Consider the following 22,199-nt stretch of genomic DNA (forward strand, 5'->3'; position numbering starts at 1 on the left):
CTCTGCCTTATTACCCTTCATCTTGTGGCTATTTCAGGCCCAATTTAAGAATACAATGCAGTCTGGCTTTGCAAATTGACATCCTTTAATTTAAACTGTCTTGCGGGAGAATTAAGAAATTATGGAACAATTATTCGCCTTGAGTTGAAAGCTGGATGGCATCCTGAGATCCTTGTACATCAGCCATTTGAATTGATTAAGTCACATAATTGAATTACACCTTTGCACCCCATAATATCTTGTGGCAAATATGTTGGTATTTCGTGTTGGGAAAATGCTTCCATAAAAGTAAAATAGGGGTCGGGGTTGAAGATTGACTTGGGTGTCAAAGAAAACCTAGGGGCAGGGTGGGCTGACGTTTTGAAATTTTGTGGGGAAGGTTGATTAGCAGAGCAAGTGTTCCATTTGGAGTTTAATTGGAAGTTCACAGATCAAAACGATGTACATGATACATGGAGAAGTATGCTTTCCCCTTTTGTGATGTCCTTCAAACTTCAGCTTAAGAGTGCTTCACTCATTCTCGAAGCTTTTTTAAACATTTCCCATGAACAAAGATGCTGTGTCTGATATAGCTTCCTCTATCCCCTCTGTTTTCCTATATATCCTTCAACCAAGGCATCTCCCACAATGATGACAAGTCTCTTTTACCCCAGGCCATGGGTTGAGCCAGGAACTGTGTCCAGCTCACCTAGCATGGATGTAGTACCCGATCAGTATCTGTCTATTGAGGCTTTCTTTGGAAACCTCCATTGTTTAGTTTCTAAACTCAATATTCTTTTGTATGATGGAAATCAGAAGGACCTGGAATCTGATAGTAATTTTTAAAGCATCATTCTTAAGTAGGGGTTTTTGCCAGCATTTCCTCAAGGATTTTTTTAGATTTTTATGATCTAAAAAAATTTTTAGATCATTTTCTCAAGGATTTCTTAAACACCAACTCTGTCCATTTAACAAATGTTTATTAGGCACTGATTATATACAAAACTAAGGTAGTTGCTGAGGGGAAAAATATCCAAAAATATTTCTTGTTCTTTTGAGGAGCTCAGAGTCCATTTGGAAATTGGGGAGGTGGGTGCAAGAAATAGCCTTGGTGACTGAAAGAGTGAGCAGGAGGCTGTTGAATGGCCCAGGACTATGATAGGGGCAATGATCAATTCCATTTTATTCCCCTCTGAAGTTTGTTCTGCCCTGCCCCCCTCCCCGCCCCCCCCCCCCCCAACATCATTCATTTTGGAACCCAGCAGAGAAGAAAACTTCACAGTCAAATGGCCTTTGGTCAGGCAAGATGTGTGCTTTTCATTGGAAAACTCCACCTAGGGAGAAAACTTTTAAAGCATGATTCCCTGGACCTGGCTTCCGACTCTCCAGCCTCCTGTGCATTCTGGGTCTTCATGGTCTTTGTCTAGTCCATGCAGCACATGAATCTCTCTGTTTTCAAAAGTGCTTTACCTTTTCTTTACCTTTATCAGAAAACACTCTTGGAGCTTTAAAACCCAACTACAGCTATCCTCCTGAATATATCTGTGTGGAAGGGATTAATCAAGTCTGTCAAACATTGAGCTGTGAAACCTTTAATATTTCTAAAAAGTTTAAAGCCAGCATATTTATCACATGCATCGTTGAAAATTATCTTTCTTTTTTGTAAAAAAAAAAAAAAAATTTAAATGCTCACTGTGGTGATGAGTTCGGTGTGGGTGGCAGACTCAAGCAGGGGCCCAGTGGTGATACTGAAATGGAGTTTCTGCTAAAATCTTTCTCTGACATCACTCCCTAGAGACCACCCATTGTCTACCCCACACCTGTGTGGATGAATATTTCATATTGTGGAATTCTAGAATCCTGGTGCTCAAAGGGAGAGAAAAGGAGAAAGGGACTGGTCTTTGTTGAGTGCCTGCTGTGCGCTGGGTGTCCTGTCTGTGGGCTTTAACAGAGCTGTCATGCCATCACTTTCGCAACAGTTCCTTATAGTGAGTGCTATCATAGCTAATTTATAGACAAGGAAGCAAAGATTCAAAAAGTAAAGCAGTTTTCACATGATCACACAGATAGTCACTTGCAAATCTAGGACTTGACCCTAAATTAATTAGTCTCTCTAGTTCCTTACTCTGTTTATGTGGCAAAAACCTGGCAAATGCGTAACACAAAGTAGGATCTACGAGAGGATTCCCAGAGTTGTTCAGACTGTGACTGTTGAGGTTCCTGTGGGTTTTTAATGAAGAATCTTTGTTCCTCAGACAGAGAGACATTGTAGATTACTGGGCATGATTCTGAGAATCAGAGGTGTTAAGATGTTTAATCCAGCAGTGGTGTAGTTTCTTTAGAACAGGGAGAGAGTCACAGGGCTTTTTCTTGAAATAACTATTATAAACACTATATTTCACGATTTATTTACAGGATACTTTCACATGCACAGCCCGATCGACTCTATTCTGCAGTCTTGTGATACCTCATCAGCATTATTGCCATTTTACAGATGGGAGAACTGAGGCCCAAAGGCATGATAAGTCTTGCCCAGGCCATTCATCGAGAAGCAACTCAATTGATGTTCCAACTCAGTTCTTATAGTGCTGAAGTGAAAGTCACTCAGTCGTGTCTGACTCTTTGCAACCCCATGAATTATACAATCCATATAATTCTCCAGGCCAGAATACTGGAGAGGGTAGCCTATCCCTTCTCCAGTGGATCTTCCCAACCCAGGAATCGAACCAGTGTCTCCTGCATTGCAGGTGGATTCTTTACCAACTGAGCTATCTGGGAAGCCCATAGTACCCAAGCACAATCCTACCACTATACTATACTGTTTTTTTTTAAGCATTTGATTATTATTCCTAAGAATGCAAAAAATATAATTTCGAAAAGAAAAGCTCGAAAAGACCTTAGAGACCCATCAGCCTTGTGTTTTCCAGATTTGACAATAGATGCACAGACCCCAAAAGTAGTTTAAAAGAGACCCAAACAGTGTGTTATGATAACATTGAGGAAAGGTGAGTGTATTCATATGGCTATGACTAGTATATAACCAGGGAGGGCTGCCTTGAGGTGGTAACCCTTGATAATTTCCTGAAAGAAGAATTTTAATAGAGGTTGAAAATTCAACAAGTGATGCTAAAGCAGAAAAAAGGAATGATTGTGTGACAAAATGGCAATATGGTGGTCCCATGGGCAGGGGCCCTTCAAAGAAGCTTGAGTTAGTTGTTTCAGTATAATTAATTGTGTAACTGTGTTGCCAGACTGCCCCAGTAATACAGCACACATGTAGCACCCCTGCCAGTCAGGTACTGTCTTCCTTGTGCCTCCACTTCATACTCCAGCTTCACATCACAGCCAGGACCAAGAGAAAGACCCTGAGGTTGGGATGATTCGCAAGTCCAAACTCACTTTGTCACCTCCCTGTGTTTACCTGTCTGTGTTGTGGTGGGAGGCAAAAAGGATACAAGACTTAGGAGGGAGAGATTTCTGCTCCCAGGTTACTGTGAAGACCACAGGCCCATCTCTGGAACTCCTTTGGGTGGGCGAGGTGTTTCCCCAGTTTACATTCAGCAAACTGTAATTAGCATCAGCAGGAGAGGAGAAATGACTATGTTGGGAAATATCACTTTCCTCTGCACAAGCGCCTTTGTTCTGAAGGGCAGTCCCCAGCATTGGGCTTTCTTGTGGGCAGGCAGTGTACAAGTGCCCCGTGTAGCTAAATGGGCTTCTCCTGGGGGTGAAGCACTTATGTTTCGTAGGGGTCAGAGGCCAGATGATGAGTCACTTCACTTGGCAGAATGCACCTTGTTTACATGTCAGCCACCTGGAATCATAAAGTTCTTGTATGGCTTCACTCATTTCATAAACACACATAAAACCACATGCAGGTAAGTTTTACAATATGCTGAACACTAGGTTGGATGCTAGGGGCTACAGATCACCCATGCCTTTGTGAAAAGCATGCTGGTCAGAGGCAGATTCCTGGCTGGATACACAGAATCAGCTGAGACTTTTTGATTTGGAGATCACTGAGTAAATCAGACACTCCCTGCGGATTAGTTAGGATAAATAATACTAGCTGTGTTAACCACAACACTTCCCAGCCTAGATAAGCAGTTTTGTCTTGATAACCCTTGAACTCGGTTCCTACTCAAATAAGTGCAAGGTCACCTAAAAGATTACCCTTTATTACCACTTTGAGGGAAGCTTCCAGGAAAAATGATCTTCCTTTGTAGAATGGAACTGTACTGGAGAGAATGCAATTAATATCAATCGCAGGTACATGAGCAAACAACTTTATTTCAAATTACTTGTAGTTTTGATAGAGAGCAAACAACCAAAATTTCCAAAAAGGAGGAAAATGGTTCCCCGAAGTTTTCACATATAAATAATATAGTCATTAAGTAAAATATATTCTAAAGAATTTTTTATTGTTCTTAATGGCATGTGGACATGAAGGTAAGCTTCAGGACTTTATGTACAACATTATACCAAATTGTTATAAGCATATCTCTAGATGTGTAGATGTTGCACCCGAAAAAGGCTGAAGACAAGGCATTAAGATATTGGGAGTGAATTTCCCTGTGTCATGGGATAAGGAGGACTTTTATTTCACTCTTTATATTTTTTCTTCTAAATCTGATATTATGATTGAGTGTTCATCACTTTTATGAACATTAAAAAGTAAATCATTAAAAAATTAAATTGAAAAGAGGTATGGCTTTGGATCAGGACCAACTTATGTAGGGGAGAATTATCTCAAGTATCTCAGGAGGGAAGAGGCTGAGAGAGCAGGTGCAAGCCAAGTCCTAGCACTGTGTCAAATCCAGAAAGGGAACCATGGTCTGGAGACCGGAAGACATGAAGATCAGGGTTTCTACAGACTAGGGGGACCACAACTGGGCTAGAGAGCAGAAACCTCAACTCTAACTTGTATTCAAAATGGGAAAACTGCACTGACTTAAAAATTTACGATTAGGACAGTGGGTTCAGGTCCTGGCTCTCTTGCTTACTAGCTGTGTGGCTTTGGGCATGCATCTTAAACACTCTGAAGCTTATTTTTAGAATAAAAATAGTACTATCCTTTTCTTTTTTTTTTACTGTATTGCTGTAACAGTAACTGTGACCATACTTTGAACTATTATATACAACAAATATTATACACACACACACACACACACACAGACACATACACACATATGCCAGGTAGGGCTTAGGGTCAAAATAAGAGGTGCTTTAACAGTTGGACCTATAAACACACTCCTTTGAATAACTAGAAAACAAGATAAGGATGGAATTACGGTTTAGTGTCACTGACAGTATTGATCAGCACCTTTTATTAGCTGTGACGCTTTCCACATCTGGGGAAATGGAAGAGACAGGGTCCAGCCTGGTTCATAGAAACTCGGGGTAGATTATCTGTAATACCATGGGAACTAAAGCCTGGCACTTCCCGCCAAGTTCAAACAGATTTTGACATAAATCCCCTTCCTCACTGAAGCTTTTCATAATCCTCTCCAGCCCTTGTACCTACTCCCACAGAACCATTACCAGGACAACCTAGAGCCCAAGTCTGGTGGAGTCTCTGTTGCTGTGACCTTTACCTGAAATTTGGAGATATTCATGCTGGGAAGTCTCTCCTGTTTTTTCTCTGCATGTTCATCTTGGCATCCAGAAAATCACGGCCCACTACATTTCCAGTCTGCATTTCGGCTAGAGGAGAGGTGAGGTGTCCTGAATAAAATGATATAAGACATTATCAGTGCTCACCAGATGATTCTGGTAAGGGGGCACTCAGGTTGCGATACTGCACCATCCTACAGAGTCAATGGCGATGAGAGTCAACATGGGAAGCTGTGACTTCACCTTCATCTTCGTTCAAGCTGCTGTTACAAAAGCACCGTAGATCAGGTGACTTAAACAACAAATATTTCTTCCTCACAGTTCAGCAGGCTGGGCAGTCCAAGATCAATGTGCCAGCAGATCCAGTGTCTGAGGGCCCATTTCCTGGTTGGCAGGTGGCAGCCCTTCCCTTGCATCCTCCCCTGGCAGAGAGAGGAAGCCAGCTGTCCTGTCTCTTCTTTTAAGGGCTCTCATCCCATTCATGAGAACTCCTTCCTTATGACCTAATTACCTCCCAAAGGCCTCCCCTCCTAAAGCCAGGGCTAGAATTAGGATTTCAACATTATCAATTCTGGGTTGACACAAGCATGCAGTCCATATCAGCATCTCTGCTGCTTAACCAAGAGGTCCTGAATCATTTTCCCAATTCTGTCTGAAAAGTGCAAGTGTTAGTGTTCAGTCGTATCCAACTCTGTGACCTCATGGACTGTAGCCCACCAGGTTCCTCTGTCCATGGAATTCTTCAGGCAAGAATACTGGAGTCTAAGTGGATCACTGTATCCAGCTCCTCAAGTGATGGAGACACCTATGTGCCAGATACTGTGCCCAAGCATTTGTCACATGTGGAACCTCTGGCTCTGTCATTGCATTGTGCTTCCTCCAGCAAGAAGAGTTTTGTTTTAATCCTCTACTGAGTGCTTTTCTCCCTCCTGGGCACATCTTCATTTTTATGGTTACTATACTGAGCAAAGATGGGATGGAAATTTCTGAGATGTATTATTTTTCTTGAATAGTTGAAGAGGACCTGTTTGCTGATTACTTTAGAATGTCTTTGAAAGTCAGCCTAAAGGTCTTTCCTCTGTCCATGGAATTGTCCAGGCTAGAATACTGGAGTGGGTAACCATTCCCTTCTCCAAGGGATCTTCCTGACCTGGGAATTGAACCTAGATCTCCTGCACTGCAGGCAGATTCTTTACCAAATGAGTCACTGGGGAAGCCCCTACAGGTCTTCAGCTTAATTTACATGGTGCTCGGTGACTTCTAAAAGAGCATGAGAGCAAATGTGCTGTTTGCAGCTTAGTTATTCCCCCAAATTCTAGGCTTGCCTCTGATTTATCCTGCTAAGGAGCCTGTTGCTGATTATGCTGGGTGCCCTATAAATTAATGAGGGCTGGACTTCAAGGTGACAACAATCACTGAGTCTTTGGAGCAGAAAATGCAACACTAATACATATGTTTCAGAAATGTCCTTTTGTCTATATGTTTGGAGAAGAAAGTGCTGATGAGAATCAATTTCATATTGACTTTAAATTTTTCAATTGACCCAGAGCCCTTTTTATTAAGTAATGTGCACAAAAACATTTCATCCCAGGCCAACCTGATGGCTTGGAGAATTCCCTTCAGAATACGTCAACCTGGAGAGAATTAGAAAAGCGATTCATTCATTTACTCTTTTATTCTTCCTTTAATAAATATTTATTGAGCACTTGCTACATGCTCATTTCTAGAAACTTCACTAGACTGTGAGCAAGACCCAATCTGCCCTCAAGGAATCTAAAATCTAATGAGCTCAACAGACACATCGATAAACAAACCTGGCCTAGTGTTTGTGTTTTGTTAGATGTAAGTGCAGGGTATGTAGAAGTAATGAGGAAGGAATCAGAGGCATCCTGTGTACTTGGTGAGTACTTAACTCTTTTTGATTGAATGAATGAATGAGTGAAGGAATGAGTGAATAAATGAGTAAGTGAATAAATGAGTGAGTTAGTGAATGAGACGGGCCCTCTTGAGCAAACTCTGGGAGATAGTGGAGGACAGTGAACCTGGCGTGCTACAGTTCATGGGGTTGCAAAGAGTCAGACATGACTTAGTGACTGAACAAGAAATGGAAAAGGATGTAAAGGACCTTTAGGGCTGAGAAAATAGTATGTGCCAAGATAGGGAGGTGTGATGTTTTAAACATAGTCCAGGTGTGAGGGAAAGCAGAGGTGGGCTCCAGGGCATCAAGACTGAGACATGAGGACTTTGGGTGCTGAGCTGTCACCTGTGCAGATAGACATCCTCGTAGAAGGCAGAGTGGACCCAAGGGGCCTTGCCCCACTTTACAGGACAGGTTTCACCACACAACGAATTCCTCATCCTGCTACATTATCTTCTGTGTTCAGAGAGGAGATCATACATCAAGGAGGTAGTTGCTCATGAGTTCCTTTGGACACTTTCCTGAAGAAGCATAGCCCAGTAGTTCCAAAGTGCCTGTTCTGAGACTCAGTTTCAAATCCTGGCCCTGCCATCCAGCACTGAAAATATATTCCTGCTTGCTGCAAAGTCAGCCTATATCTTCTGCCCGGACTGAATGTTGGGCAAAACAATGTGAAATCTCCCTCTGTTCACTGCCTTCCTTAATTTTCTCAGCTCCTCTTTCCCACATTCTTAGTTACTTTCTTTCTGTTTACTGGTGTTGCCACTTTGTTTTCTTTCCTTTTGATCTTGTTTGGATCCTCAAGTCAGTCTGGGGAATCTTGAGCATCACTCTTGTCAGCATGTACCTGCGGGGCATGATCCCTGGGTTTTGACCCACAGGTTAGAAATTCTGTTGCGTTCCCCTGAACTTGAGTCAATGGCTGCAGTGGCTGGGCTGATTTCCGGCCGTTTCTTCCCATGTTTGATCTTAGCAAACAGACAGCGGTGATAGAGCGGCTTCATTCAACTCACCTGCTGGCATCTTCATGTTTGGTCTAATAGCTTGTTAACTGTTCTGAGGACAGGCACTGCCCTTGCTGGCTACCATGGAGAGTGGTCTCTATGGTAACCACATCACATCAGGGACCACGCTCATTCTTCAAGGCTTTCCTTCTCCATTTTTCTCTGGTGGCTTCTGGGTAACCTGTTATGGTTGGAGCCCTGCCTCACCCTGCCAGGAAGCTACTGCTGATTTAAAGCCTCTCAAAGGAACTTAACAAGACACACTGCTTTCTCTTGGCCTTGTTGCTTCTTCTGTGTCACACTTGGTCCAAGCCTGCAGGGAGCTGTCATCTCTCCTTTATCATCTCTCTTTTTGGCATTCGCCAGGTATTGTTCACACACTCTCTCAGAAGGCTTTGACATGGTTTCTCCCAGATCTCTCTGCTCATTAGTATCTTGCAACAATTCTTTCTGAATCCCGGCATTCAATATGTTCTTTTTATTTTCTCTCATTTCTTTTTATTTATAGTCTTTTAGTCATCTTTTCAGAAATGACTCCCAAGCTGTCTGGTCTTCATCTGTACCAAAGAGATTTATGTCAAAGAGACACATGTAGACTGTTCAGTTATAATATCTGAAGAAAGAACTGATTTGTGTGTAATAGGACTCTAGAGTGTTTGTTCTGCTGATTGCAATCAGGTCTCACCTAGTAATTGTTAATATTTATTTAGAGCTTATTATATTGCCTAGCTTGTGGTAGTAAGTACCTATATCTTCACAATAATCCCATAAATTAAGTTTCTTATTGTCCCCATTTTATAATGAGGAAACTGAGACCCAGAAAGTTAAGGAACATGCCCTAGGGATCCCAGTTCTTAAATGGCAGAGCTAGCACTTGAACTCTGGCCCTAGAATCCATGTCCTTCACTACCATACTATACACTGGGTGGGCAGTGACCATTGATCTCTGTACATGTGTTCCTTGAATACTCCATTTCTGCAAAGCTAAGTTGTACTCATCAACCATGCCAAGACTGTCACCTGTTTTGTGAAACCACCCATTTTCCTCCATAGTCATGATATATGTTTATTTAATCATTTCAGTTCAGTCATGTCCAACTCTTTGTGACCCCATGGACTGTAGCACACCAGGCTTCCCTGTCCATTACCAACTCCTGGAGCTTGCTCAAATTCCTGTCCATTGAGTTGGTGATGCCATCCAACCATGTCATCCTCTGTCATCCCCTTCTTCTCCTGCCCTCAATCTTTCCCAGCATCAGAGTCTTTTCAAATGAGTCAGTTCTTCGCATCAGGTAGCCAAAGTATTGGAGTTTCAGCTTCAGCATCAGTCCTTCCAATGAATATTCAGGATATATTTCCTTTACAATTGACTGGCTGGATCTCCTTGCAGTCCAAGGGACTCTCTAGAGTCTCCTCCAACACCACAGTTCAAAAGCATCAATTCTTTGGTTCTCAGATTTCTTTATAGTCCAACTCTCATATCCATCCATACATGACTATTGGAAAAACCATCTCTTGAAGAATTTTCCATAGTTTGTTGTGAATTGAATCATTTCATAAATATCAAATATGGTGATTATAGCCCATTCATTCATCCATTCAACAAGAGTTTGTCAAATGCCTACCACATTACTGTGCTAAATGCTGTGGCTACAATGGTGAACAAAGAGCAAGCAGACCATGCTCTCATCCTACTTATTTTTGAAAAAGGCAGAAGATAGGCAGACAGATAAAAAGAAATAGGAACAGTCAGCAATAGCTATATACATATACATATCTATAACTATATCCATGTATCTATATTTCTATGCCTCTTTATCTATTGATTAATCAGTCTATTGATATTAGGGATTTTTTCTTATCAATTTCTCCTGCCTATTTATGTGATAAAACTCACCACCTTAGCCTCATATCTAAGATCCTCCATAATCTGGCCTTAGATACCTTTCTAGGCTTATATCTTACCAGCTCTTGCTTCCTGGTTTTTCAAATACCCACTCCAGCCCCATCTCCCAGAAAATATTTCCTCATTGGAAGCCATCCAAACACAATCACTGAGTTTAGCTCAGTCTTTTTTCCTCTGCCTCCAAGTTTCCTTTTTATATTTCCTTTCTCCCATTTCTCCTTGAAAGTGAAAAGTGAAAAGTGTTAGTTGTGTCTGGCTCTTTGAGATCCCATGGACTATAGCCTGCCAGACTACTCTGTTCATGGAATTCTCCAGGCAAGAGTATTGGAGTAGGTAGCCATTCCTTTCTCTATGGGATTTTCCTGAGCCAGGGATTGAACCTGGGTCTCCTGCATTGCAGGCAGATTCTCTACCATCTGAGCCACCAGGGAATTTCTTCCTAAACACCAAGTTCCAGCACCCCTCCTCTGAGGAATTGCCACAATCACCTCCTCACCCATACTCCCACCAGCGAGGAGTCAGTCTGCACTTCCTCACGTGCCAGCAACACTGGACACACCCCTCTGTGACAGTGCTTATGACTCCATGCCCAGCTGTCTGTGTGTGTGTTTATTCTCCCGACTAGGACTGCCGGCCCCTTGACCATGAGAAACAGGCCTTATTTCTTGCTGCATTTGAAGAAGCTTGCCCAGTGCCTAGTAGATACTAGACTTCTATTATTACTAAGCTATTATTAATAACAATAACTTTGAAAGCATTTAATTGCCATCTGTATCTGACATTCTGTTAAGCATTTCACTTGTTTTATTACATTTTTCCACCATAAGACTCTTATAATGTAGATGATGATTAAAAAAACTCCAGTTGACAGATGAGAGTCTAAGACTCAGAGAGTGTGGTACCTGCCCCAGGTCACGCACTCCAGAGCATCAAAGCCAGGTGAGATCCCACATGGACTTTCTGTAAGGGATACGAGGGTGGAGTCTGCTTGCACCCTGCTCACCATTCTTACCCCAGAACCTAGCACAGTCACCTTGAAGGCACTTGATCAAATCCTATCGACTGGATGAATGGATGTTCTGTAACCACTACCCTTTGATGTTGGTGGAATGAACAGTGAAAGTACATCTTGAGTCTGGAGTAACAAAGAAATATAGAAATTCTTTTACTCCTGTAGGTAGTTTTAAACACACACACATAAGTGGAAAAGAAAACCAAAAAAGGATTTTATAAATCTATGATATTCTGATAAGATGACCACTGGCTACAAGGTGTATGTTTTTATTTTTTGTAGCGGTTGTCTCTGAGTTTAGGTGAAGTTGATGGCAGATCCAGAACAGTCTTTTAGATGTTTGTGGGCCAGAAGGGGTCAGACTTTGGAGTCAATACAGCCTGTTTGAATCCCATCCTTGCCATGACCTCTGTGTGACTTTGGGCCAGACAGTTAACCCCTCTGAAGTTCAACATAGTGATTGATGTGTGAGTTTTAGAATCAGATAGCATGACTCTAAGCTTACTAACTATGGGATCTTGGGAAAGATACTTCCCTGTGCTTCAGTTTTCCTACCTGTAAGATGGGTACAATAATATCATTTTTCTCATAAAGTTGATATGAGAATTAAGTAAATCAGTTTTTCTGAAGCATTTAAAATAGTACCTGACATCCAGAAAACTATATTTGGCTCTTAGATGTCTGTATCTATTTTAGAGGTTTGTAGTGAGTATTAAATGGTTAATATACTCATGAAGCATTATTACTCATAAAACCTGGGCTCAGAACCAGCACCATATCACTTCCACCTTATTCTTTTGGTTGCAGTTGTAGGATAAGAGCAGATGCAGGGTTGTGGAGGGGGTGAACTAGGGGTCTAAATGCAGGAGGAGTGACCCATCAGGGGCCACGGAGGAGTATCCTCCGTGTTAATAGAAGTATCCTCTGTGTTAATAGAAGAGGTGACACGGCTTTAGATCCAGGTTGGTGTCAGTGGCTATTAAAGAAGCAAAATAGATGTCAGTAATTTCACCCTTTGACACTCATCTGTTCTGCTCTCAGAAGAGCCCTTGGGCCCTTCCCTCAAAATCTGTTTCTCATTTTCTACAACATTCTCACCAAATGTTAGTATATGCTTCACACAAGAAATGAGAAGGATGTTTGAGAGATGGAATTGTTTCTAGAAACAGGTGCCCTGGCCATGAAAAAGGGGAAAATGACAAAAGACAAAACATGAAAAACTATAATAAAATGAAAAAAAAAAACCCTAAAAAAAAAAATATCCTACAATGAAGAGCAAATGAGCAAATTTTAAAGCACAGACTGGCATACAGACAAGTGTGTATTTTGCACATGTCCTATTTCTTCAGACGCTAGGTTGCTACTACAGACCCTAATCTTTCCAGTCCCTCCATCAGTGATGATGAGGAAGGGGTCGATTGCTGATGCTCCTCCAGGGAGGCAAGCCTTGTCTCATTCACAATGGAATCCCCATGACTGGCCCTTAATGGGTGGTTTGTAAGTATTTGTTAATGGCATTGTTAGCCATTTATTTGAATGGTCTGCTATTTGCTGGTGCTATGTTAAATGCTTTCGAAATGTCATGTGATTCCACTTTAACTCTGTAAATCCTTTTCACCAATGTCAACTTTTTAAAATCTTCATTAGGATCATTTTTTTTTTTTTTAATGTGGACCATTTGTAGTGTGTTTATTGAATTTGTTACTATATTATCTCTGCTTAAAGGTTTTGTTTTTTGTTTTTTGTTTTTTTTTTCACTGTGAGGCATGTGGGATCTTAGCTCCCTGACCAGGGATCAAACCCATAGCCTCTGCACTGGAAGGTGAAGTCTTAACCACTGGACCACCAGGGAAGACCCTAGGGTTACTTTTTTATAATTGAGAAGATTGAGACTTGGGAAGATGAGTGTTTGCTGACTTGGCAAAGTTGGAAATATAAACTATTATGGTTCTGTCTCCTAATCCATATTGTTTCCTTTCACAGATTATAAGGAGCTCCATTCAAATCATTTGTTCATTGACCACATTTACTGAGTCCATGCTAAGTGCCTAAGAGTCCTGGACCTAGTGCTTTTGATCTGATTCTGTGCTGTGCATTTTTGATATGAATGATATAAATTCATCTTAATAGTTGTTATGTGAAGTAGGAACTTTTACTAGTGTTGCTAATGAGAAAACTGCACCAAGAGAGGTTAAGTGAATCTCCCAAGGTCCTGTGGTTGGAAGGTGCCAAAGAAAACTGAGATCCCATGGTCTTTTCATCATATCATGATGCTTCCTCCATCTCCTTCCTGCAAGATGGCCTTTCACCTGTACCCCGGCCATCTGCCCATTTGCTGAACCTAGAGCCCTTTCCCTACCCGAATGCAGAGCCTAACTGAGGCCGAAGCATTCACAGGCAGGATCGCAGTTCTCTCTGACAAATGCCCAGGCATATACATTTGTTGCTTGTTGTTCATTTGCTAAGTCATGTCCAACTCTTTGAAACCCCATGGACTGCAACACCCCAGGCTCTTCTGTCCTTCACTGTCTCCCGGAGTTTGCTCAAATGCATGTCCATTGAGTGGGTGATGCTATCTATCTCATCATCTGTCACCCTCTTCTCCTCCTGCCCTCAATCTTTCTCAGCATCAGGGTCTTTTCCAATGATTTGGCTCTTTGCATCAGGTGGCCAAAGTATTGGAGCTTCAGCTTCAGCTTTAGCAATGGTTCTTTCAGTGAACATTCAGAGTTGATTTCCCTTAGGACTGACTAGAGGAGGGAATGGCACACACTCCAGTATTCTTGCCATGAGAACCCCATGGACCGTATGGAAAGACATATACATAGGTAGGGACTAATATTTACTGAGCGCCTCCTGTATGCATCTGGCATTGCGCATGCCATTTACATACAGTGTTGCACTTCAACTTTATGTCAGACTTACAAGGTTAATACTATTGCCCCATTTTTCAGAGGAGGAATCAGGCTAAGAAAGGAGAAATACCTTTCCCAAAGTCGTTCCCTCTCCCCAACTGCACAGCGCTATTTACTCTTCAAGGTGCCTCAGAGAGGGTTTGAATTATACAGAATATTGTCTAGGAAAACTTTATGAAAAAGATGAAGCCAGAACTGCACCTTGGAAAACACATCATGCAGCTAAGATAAGTCTGCTGAGGGCCAATGAGCCTGTTATTACAGTTGTGATTAAGTTTCCATGTGCTTCTCAAATAAGATGTGTAAATATAATCAAAAAGATTTCTCTGCAGCACAGGGCTCCAGCAGATTCCACCCAGCATCCTAGTTCTGAAGAAAGATAATAAATTAGCTCTAATTAGCTTTCCCTCACATTGAAGCCAGTTTCTCCTGTTACCACTTTGCAAACAGGAGAGAGGGGAGCTCTACTGGGATTCTCCTAAGGAAGGTGGTCTGCAAGGGGCTGGTGGTCACAGGTCTGGCACGTGACTTTTGGTTCTATATCACCTCGTGATGCTGTGCACCAACTATTTGTCCTCCCGGCCTTTGGTTTTTCCCTCTTGTAGAAGGAGGAGCTCAAACTAAAATCTTTCTTTTCTTACACAGTAAGAGTCCATGAATCTTTCATCCTGGAAGATTTCCTAGCTGGAAGCATTCACTTCATTTGTGCATGAAGATTTACCAAATATCCATTATTTACCAGCAATTGACCTAGATACTGGGTAAGGAATCCACCTGCAATGCAAGAGATGCAGGCATATGCGAGATTGATCCCCAGGTTGGGAAGATCCCCTGGAGAAGGGCATGGCAACTCACTCCAGTATTCTTGCCTGGAGAATCCCCATGGACAGAGGAATCTGGCAGGCTCCAGCTCAATAGGGTCACAAAGAGTTGGACACAACTGAAGTGACAGCACACACACACGACCTAGTTACTGGGGATATAAAGATGAGTAAAAATTGGTCCCTGGCTTTAAGGAATTTTCATTCTAGTAGGGAGAATAATAATATCCACTACTTATTCCTACATGCCAGGGACTTGGCCATGCCCAGAAAATATGTTATCTCATTTAATCCCTGCAAGAGACCTTTGAGATGGTACTTTTATCCATCTTTTAGAGATGGAGAAATAGTCTCAGAGATATTGTCACTTTCCCACAGTTCCATTGCCAGTATGAATGGAATTCTAATTTCAGTTCGGAGCCTGATCTCTTAACAACTAGATTAGATTATCTCTTCCATAAAGTGTTAGAAGCCATTAAAGTATGGACCTAACAGAAGCAGAAGACATTAAGAAGAGGAGGCAAGAATACACAGAAGAACTATACAAAAAAAGATCTTCATGACCCAGATAATCATGATGGTGTGATCACTCACGTAGAGCCAGACATCCTGAAATCTGAAGTCAAGTGGACCTTAGGAAGCATCACTACAAACAAAGCTAGCAGAGGTTGAGCTATTTCAAATCCTAAAAGATGATGCTGTGAAAGAGCTGCACTCAATATGCCAGCAAATTTGGAGAACTCAGCAGTAGCCAAAGGACTGGAAAAGGTCAATTTTCATTCCAATCTCAAAGGAAGACAATTCCAAAGAATGTTCAAATTACTGCAAAATTGCACTCATCTCACATGCTTGCAAAGTAATGCTCAAAATTCTCCAAACTAGGCTTCAACAGTATGTGAACCAAGAACTTCCAGATGTTCAACTTGGATTTAGAAAAGGCAGAGGAACCAGAGGTCAAATTGCCAACATCTGTTGAATCATTGAAAAAGCGAGAGAGTTCCGGAAAAACATCTATTTCTGCTTTATTGACTATGCCAAAATCTTTGGAATGTGTGGGACACAACAAACTGTGGAAAATTCTTAAAGAGATGGAAATACCAGCCAACCTAACCTGCCTCCTGAGAAATTTGCATGCAGGTCAAGAAGCAACAGTTAGAACTGGACATGGACAAATAGACTGGTTCCAAATAGGGAAAGGAGTATGTCAAGGCTGTTTATTGTCACCCTGTTTATTTAACTTATATGCAGAGTACATCATGAGAAATTCTGGGCTGGAAGAAGCACAAGCTGGAATCAAGATTGCCAGGAGAAATATCAATAACCTCAGATATGCAGATGACACCACCCTTATGGCAGAAAGTGAAGAAGAACTAAAGAGCCTCTTGATGAAAGTGAAAGAGGAGAGTGCAAATGTTGGCTTAAAACTCAACATTCAGAAAACTAGGATCATGGCATCCGGTCCCATCACTTCATGGCAAATAGATGGGAAAACAATGGAAACAGTGACAGACTTTATTTTCTTGGGCTTCAAAATCACTGTAGATGGTGACTGCAGCCATGAAATTAAAAGACACTTGCTCCTTGGAAGGAAACCTATGACCAACCTAGACAGCATGTTAAAAAGCAAAGACATTACTTTGCCAAGAAAGGTCTGTCTAGTCAAGGCTGTGGTTTTTTCAGTAGTCATGTATGGATGTGAGAGTTGGACTATAAAGAAAGCTGAGCACTGAGGACTTGATGCTTTTAAACTGTGGTGTTGGAGAAGACTCTTGAGAGTCCCTTGGACTGCAAGGAGATCCAACCAGTCCATCCTAAAGGAGATCAGTCCTGTATATTCATTGGAAGGACTGATGTTGAAGCTGAAACTCCAATACTTTGGCCACCTGATGTGAAGAACTGACTCATTGGAAAAGACCCTGATGCTGGGAAAGATTGAAGGCAGGAGGAGAAGGGGCTGACAAAGGAAAGATGGTTGGATGGCATCACCGACTTGATGGACATGAGTTTGAGCAAGTTTTGGGAGTTGGTCATGGACAGGGAGGCCTGGCGTGCTGCAGTCCATGGGGTTGCAGAGTCAGACACGACTGAGCCACTGAACTGAACTGATTCCTACATGCCAAGGACTTGGCCATGCCCAGAAAATATGTTATCTCATTTAATCCCTGCAGAAGACCTTTGAGATAGTATTGTTATCCCTCTTTTAGAGATGGAGAAATAATCTCAGAGATATTGTCACTTTTCCACAGTTTCATTGCCAGGATGAATGGAATTCTAATTTCAGTTCAGAGCCTGATCTCTTAAACACTAGATTAGATCATCTCTTCTAGAAAGTGTTAGAAGTGATTAAAGTAACAGATAGCTGATCACAGGGAAGCCATGGGATGGTGGGGTACATCCCACATGGGTGATCAAGAATAACTTTAGTTAGGATGGTGTCTGAATAGATCTTAAGTGAAAGATAAGTTTTTAGTTGCTCAGGATGGAAGAGGAAAAAGATTTTAGGTGGAAGAAATAGGTCAGAGAGGAAAAAAAGGCAAACAGTGATCATGGATGAGGAAGAGAATGCTGTGTGAAAGGGAGCCTAGTGGATGGTAAGACTGGGTTCTGTGCTACGTTCTTTCAATGACAGATTGTTACTGAGTACCTACTACCTCTGAAATCACATTATGAAGAGTGACAATTCCAATACTCCAGAGTTCTCGACCAAGGGCAGCTTTGTCCCCAGGTGACATTTGGCAATATCTGGAGGTAGTGTTGGTTGTGACAGCTGGGGTAGTACAATTGGCATCTAGTGAATAGAAGCCAGGGGTGTTGCACGATACCCTACAATGCATAGGACAGCCGCCCACAACAAATAATTATCAGCCCTTTTAAAAATGTCAGGAGCTCTAGTGGAATGACAAGCTGGGGCCACCTCATGAAGAACATGGCAGGCCAGGCTGAAGAATTTACCCACGTCTTTTTCAGGTCAAGTGGCCTCATGTAGCCAAACGTAATAGCAGAAATGACAACAATAAACTCTTTCCATTCAAATAACCTCCCAGCACAAAAGACATCATTCCAGTTGCCTCAGCTATTTTATTACAGGCCTGGGATGACCTGGAAATGCAATTCTACCACCTCTGGTTCTGAACCACTCAGAGCTTATGAGAATATATGGACCTCCCCCTCCCCAATATCTCCCCACCCCACACACACAAAGGGATGGCTTCTTCCTTCTTAATCAAATTAAGTAAATAGTGTCTCCTCAGAAACTCTGCACAGCTGAGGAATTTATTACAAATGACTCAATCTCATGGTTCTCCTATGGAAAGGAAATGGACTAAACCCCGTCTAACCTTCTTCACCCTGAGCATTTTGAAATACTAGACCAGAGCCTGTTTATTAAGTTAAGCAGTATTTACTGGATCTAACTTGTGAGTGTCAATATGGTGGAACTTAACTGCCTTTTAAAATGAAAGTCTACTTTTCATGATTATCTCGAGCATCCAGTGCTATTTTGCTTTTCTGCTACTGGTCAGGAGGAAATGGGAATTCAGCTGTGGCTTTGAGGAAGCTTCAGATGTCAGTCTAGGATAACTGATACGCTTTGAGGTGTCTCAGAAACAGCACAGGCTCTACAAACTGGCATGCCTATTTAAACACCAGTTTTGCTTTTCACTGTGCAACTATGGACACCTCTCTTAACCTCTCTGAACCTTAGTCTCTTTACCAAGAAAAATGGACAGCCAGAATTTTTATTAGGTTAATTGTGGTGAGGAAATGGGAATAAAGCACCCAGAGCAAACACTTAGTATAAAAAAAATTATGATGTCATATCATTTTCCCACCCAGATCTATCTGCAGGAACCTGGAGTCTGGCAAACACACACACACACACACACACACACACACACACACAGAGCAACAAGGATCTGCTAATGAGATTTAGTTACTTTACTTGTCAAGGGCAGGAAAGAGGGGAGATTTCTTGTGGACTTGAGGCTTCTTAGCAATTCATACAGTTCAGACCAAGTCTCTGGGTCCAGGCAGAGGCTGGCAGGTAAGCTCTCTGCCAGGTCAGAGAGAATAAGAAAGAAAATCAATTAAAAGAGCCTTTCAGGGAATGAAGGGTGGCAAACGCCCAGGGTTAGTCCCAATGGGAGATGTGTATTTCCATAACAGGCGAGGCCTTCCCTTTAACCCACTGGCACCGTGAGTTGGAGTTTTCCAGGGTGAAGTCCATTACAGGCAATGGGTGTGCCGCGTGTGATTAATGACCCTGGTTACGGGCCGGTGAGCAACAGAGAGCTCCATCCATCTCACTTCATGGAAGCATCACACACCATTTATTGTCTGCAGCCAGGATGTGTTCCTTTGCAATTAGGTAAATGCCTTCTTTTGGAATAGCTGTGATAATTCCTCTGTTACCTTCTCCATGCCTCTGTCCTGCACCCACTGGGAAGGAAAAGAAAGCCAAAGGGAGTCATGGATGGTGACCGTGTCAGGCACTATTTCATGGCCTTGAATAAATATGGTCCAGGGTATTTTGCCTGCTCTTAGCTACCTCCTTTCAAAGGAATGTTCACTCCTGGGAAGCCGCAAATATCATGGCTTTAAAATCCCCTCAAAGGAAAGAAGGAAGGGCATGGCATGTTAAATGGATCCTGTGTTCACTTTCTGTTGTCAAAAGGAACCCCCGCAACTAATTGTTTTTAATAGCAACCATAATTTCTGGGGGCTTCCTCTGTGTCAGGCACTGTGCTCCCCTCTTAAGAGCTCCACCAGGCATGTCCCATTATTGTCACCAGTTTACAATTGGGAAAACTGAGGTGTAGAAATGAGAGGAAAATTTCTCTAGATTGGGCCCCTAAGAAATAACTGAGCCAGACCCCACCAGCTCACTCCAAAGCTGTGGGCTTCTCCACTCAGCCATGCTATAATTCTGACTTGTCCACAAAATGTGGACCAGCACAATAAGAGGGACAAGCCACAGATACTTGTTTCTTTAAGGTTTCCCACCATGTACAAGGGAAAGGAGAGTTACTTTATTTCACAGTTGTTTCTGGGATTCCCACTGTGGCCAGGCACTGTGTAAGTTCTAAAAACAGTGAATAAGAACAACGGTAATGGAGCTCAACCCTATGGCAGTAACAACAATGACAATCACTTGTTAAGGCTATATACCTTGGGCTCCATTAAGTATTTTATCTACCTCATCTCATTTAATCTTCACCATCATCAATGAAGGATGCCTTATAATTATCCCTATAATTCAGATGAGGAGATGGTGGCAAAGAAAGTTATGAACAGTCTGGCCAAGAGTTAAGGCCACCAGTGGGTCATAGAGAGATGCTCTGAATCCACAGTCTGATTCTAACTGTGCTTTCAGAAACAGAATAAGTCATTGCAAGTGTGTTGAGATTTCCTGAGAGCATGGTGGGGAACAGATAGTGGGGCAGGGAGGCAATGAGTCCTTAGAACAGGAGGAACAACCCTAGTCTGGGGGTAAGAGGAGAAAGCCAAAAGCAAAAGAGAGTGAAAGGAAATTCCATGAAAAAATAGGACTAAGGGTAAGAGGGAGAGGAAAGAGTGTCATGCCCAGTGAGCCTTGAAGAGCATGGAATTTTATAGGCCTAGACAGACCACAGACACGAGCATTGAGACCAGAGGGAATGGCCTGGTATAAAGTAGGGTATGTAGGTCAAGAGGCAACTTAAATAGTTCTAGTAGGCTATGCTAAAGATTTTTGAATTTAATCAGAGCTTAAGCCAAAGTGGAAGGTACTGTGTGAGTGTCTAGTAAGCCACTGCTGTGTGGCCCTTACTCCAAAATATGGGCTGGGCCCTGTGGGAAGCTGTCTAAACACGGACTCCCTTTTCTGTCCCACTTTCTTGTTTTCAAGATATGGGCACATGATTATTGCTTGACAAGGAATGTAAATGGAAGTAATGTATATTGCGTCTAGACTGGGGGTGTGAAGAAGCAGGTATGCCTTCTCTGGTTTCTTTTGATGTCTCTGCTTCCTCCAGGTAACCCTGAGTCACAAGGCGGAAGGAGCCTGGGTCCCTGACTCACCATGGGGCCCATCACTCCATGAGCGTGGGACTGCTGTGTGACTGAGAAATGAACTTCTACAGGCTTAAGCCACTGAAGTGTTGAACTGTATTTGAGACAGTAGGTAGCATGAGGATAACTAATTATAGGGACTTGATTTGTATTCTAAAGGGATTACTCTTAGCACAGTAGGAAGAGTGGAGAAGAACAAGATGGGATTGGAAGACCCATGGTCCAGGTGAGTAGCAATGGGAGCTTAGACCATTCCTAAGATTCTAGCAGCCGTGTGCTCCATGACAAGACTTTAAATCTTCAGTCTGATGGTACATAGATGTCAAATTCCATTTTTCCAGAGGACTTCTAGGTATTTTACATTCATGTGGTATTTACTTCCATGATTCACATGAAAGCATTGTTACCTGAAACCATGACAAAGCATTGTTTCATTAGAAATAAGCAAGGAAGGAATTAGATACAGGGCAGATAATTATGAAGTAAGATTACTCATCCCAAATCCACTGCTGGGGCTTCACCAACCTATGTACTCTGACATGACTACTTGGTGGTTATGAGCTCAGGATCCAAGGTCAGACAGATCTGGTGGATCTGAGCCCCTCCCTCAGCTGATTGTTGCCTCTGGGTTTTCTGCACCTTACAGGGTCTCAGGTTCAGTTTTATCAATGGCACTATGAGGATAACACTAGCACCTGCCTCATGGGGCCGCTGTAAGGATGAAAGCTTAGTCAAAATCATGTTGCACAGGTAAGACTCAATAAGCAGAAGTGGTCATTATGTTATTGTTACCACTATCCCATTATGGAAAGACTTACTGAGCCCTGCCTTTACCTCTTTAGTCTCTCTCTCTTTTTATAGTTGCGACATACAGGGCCTTTAGTTGCAGCTAAGAGTGCAACTAGTTTATAGGAACTAGTCCCATGTGGGGTCTAATTCCCTGACCAGGGATTGAACCAGGGCCCCCCTGCATTGGGAACGTG

The 22,199-nt window shown here is 42.3% G+C and overlaps 1 protein-coding gene across 4 annotated transcripts in view; it reads left to right on the forward strand.

Annotated features, from left to right (window-relative positions):
- DAB1 (DAB adaptor protein 1) overlaps nt 1-22,199 on the forward strand; it is a 1,301,090-nt gene that overhangs the window by 379,223 nt on the left and 899,668 nt on the right. The window lies entirely within an intron of this gene.

This window comes from Odocoileus virginianus, chromosome 5 (assembly GCF_023699985.2).
Source record: "Odocoileus virginianus isolate 20LAN1187 ecotype Illinois chromosome 5, Ovbor_1.2, whole genome shotgun sequence".
Taxonomy (NCBI): Eukaryota; Metazoa; Chordata; class Mammalia; order Artiodactyla; family Cervidae; genus Odocoileus; species Odocoileus virginianus.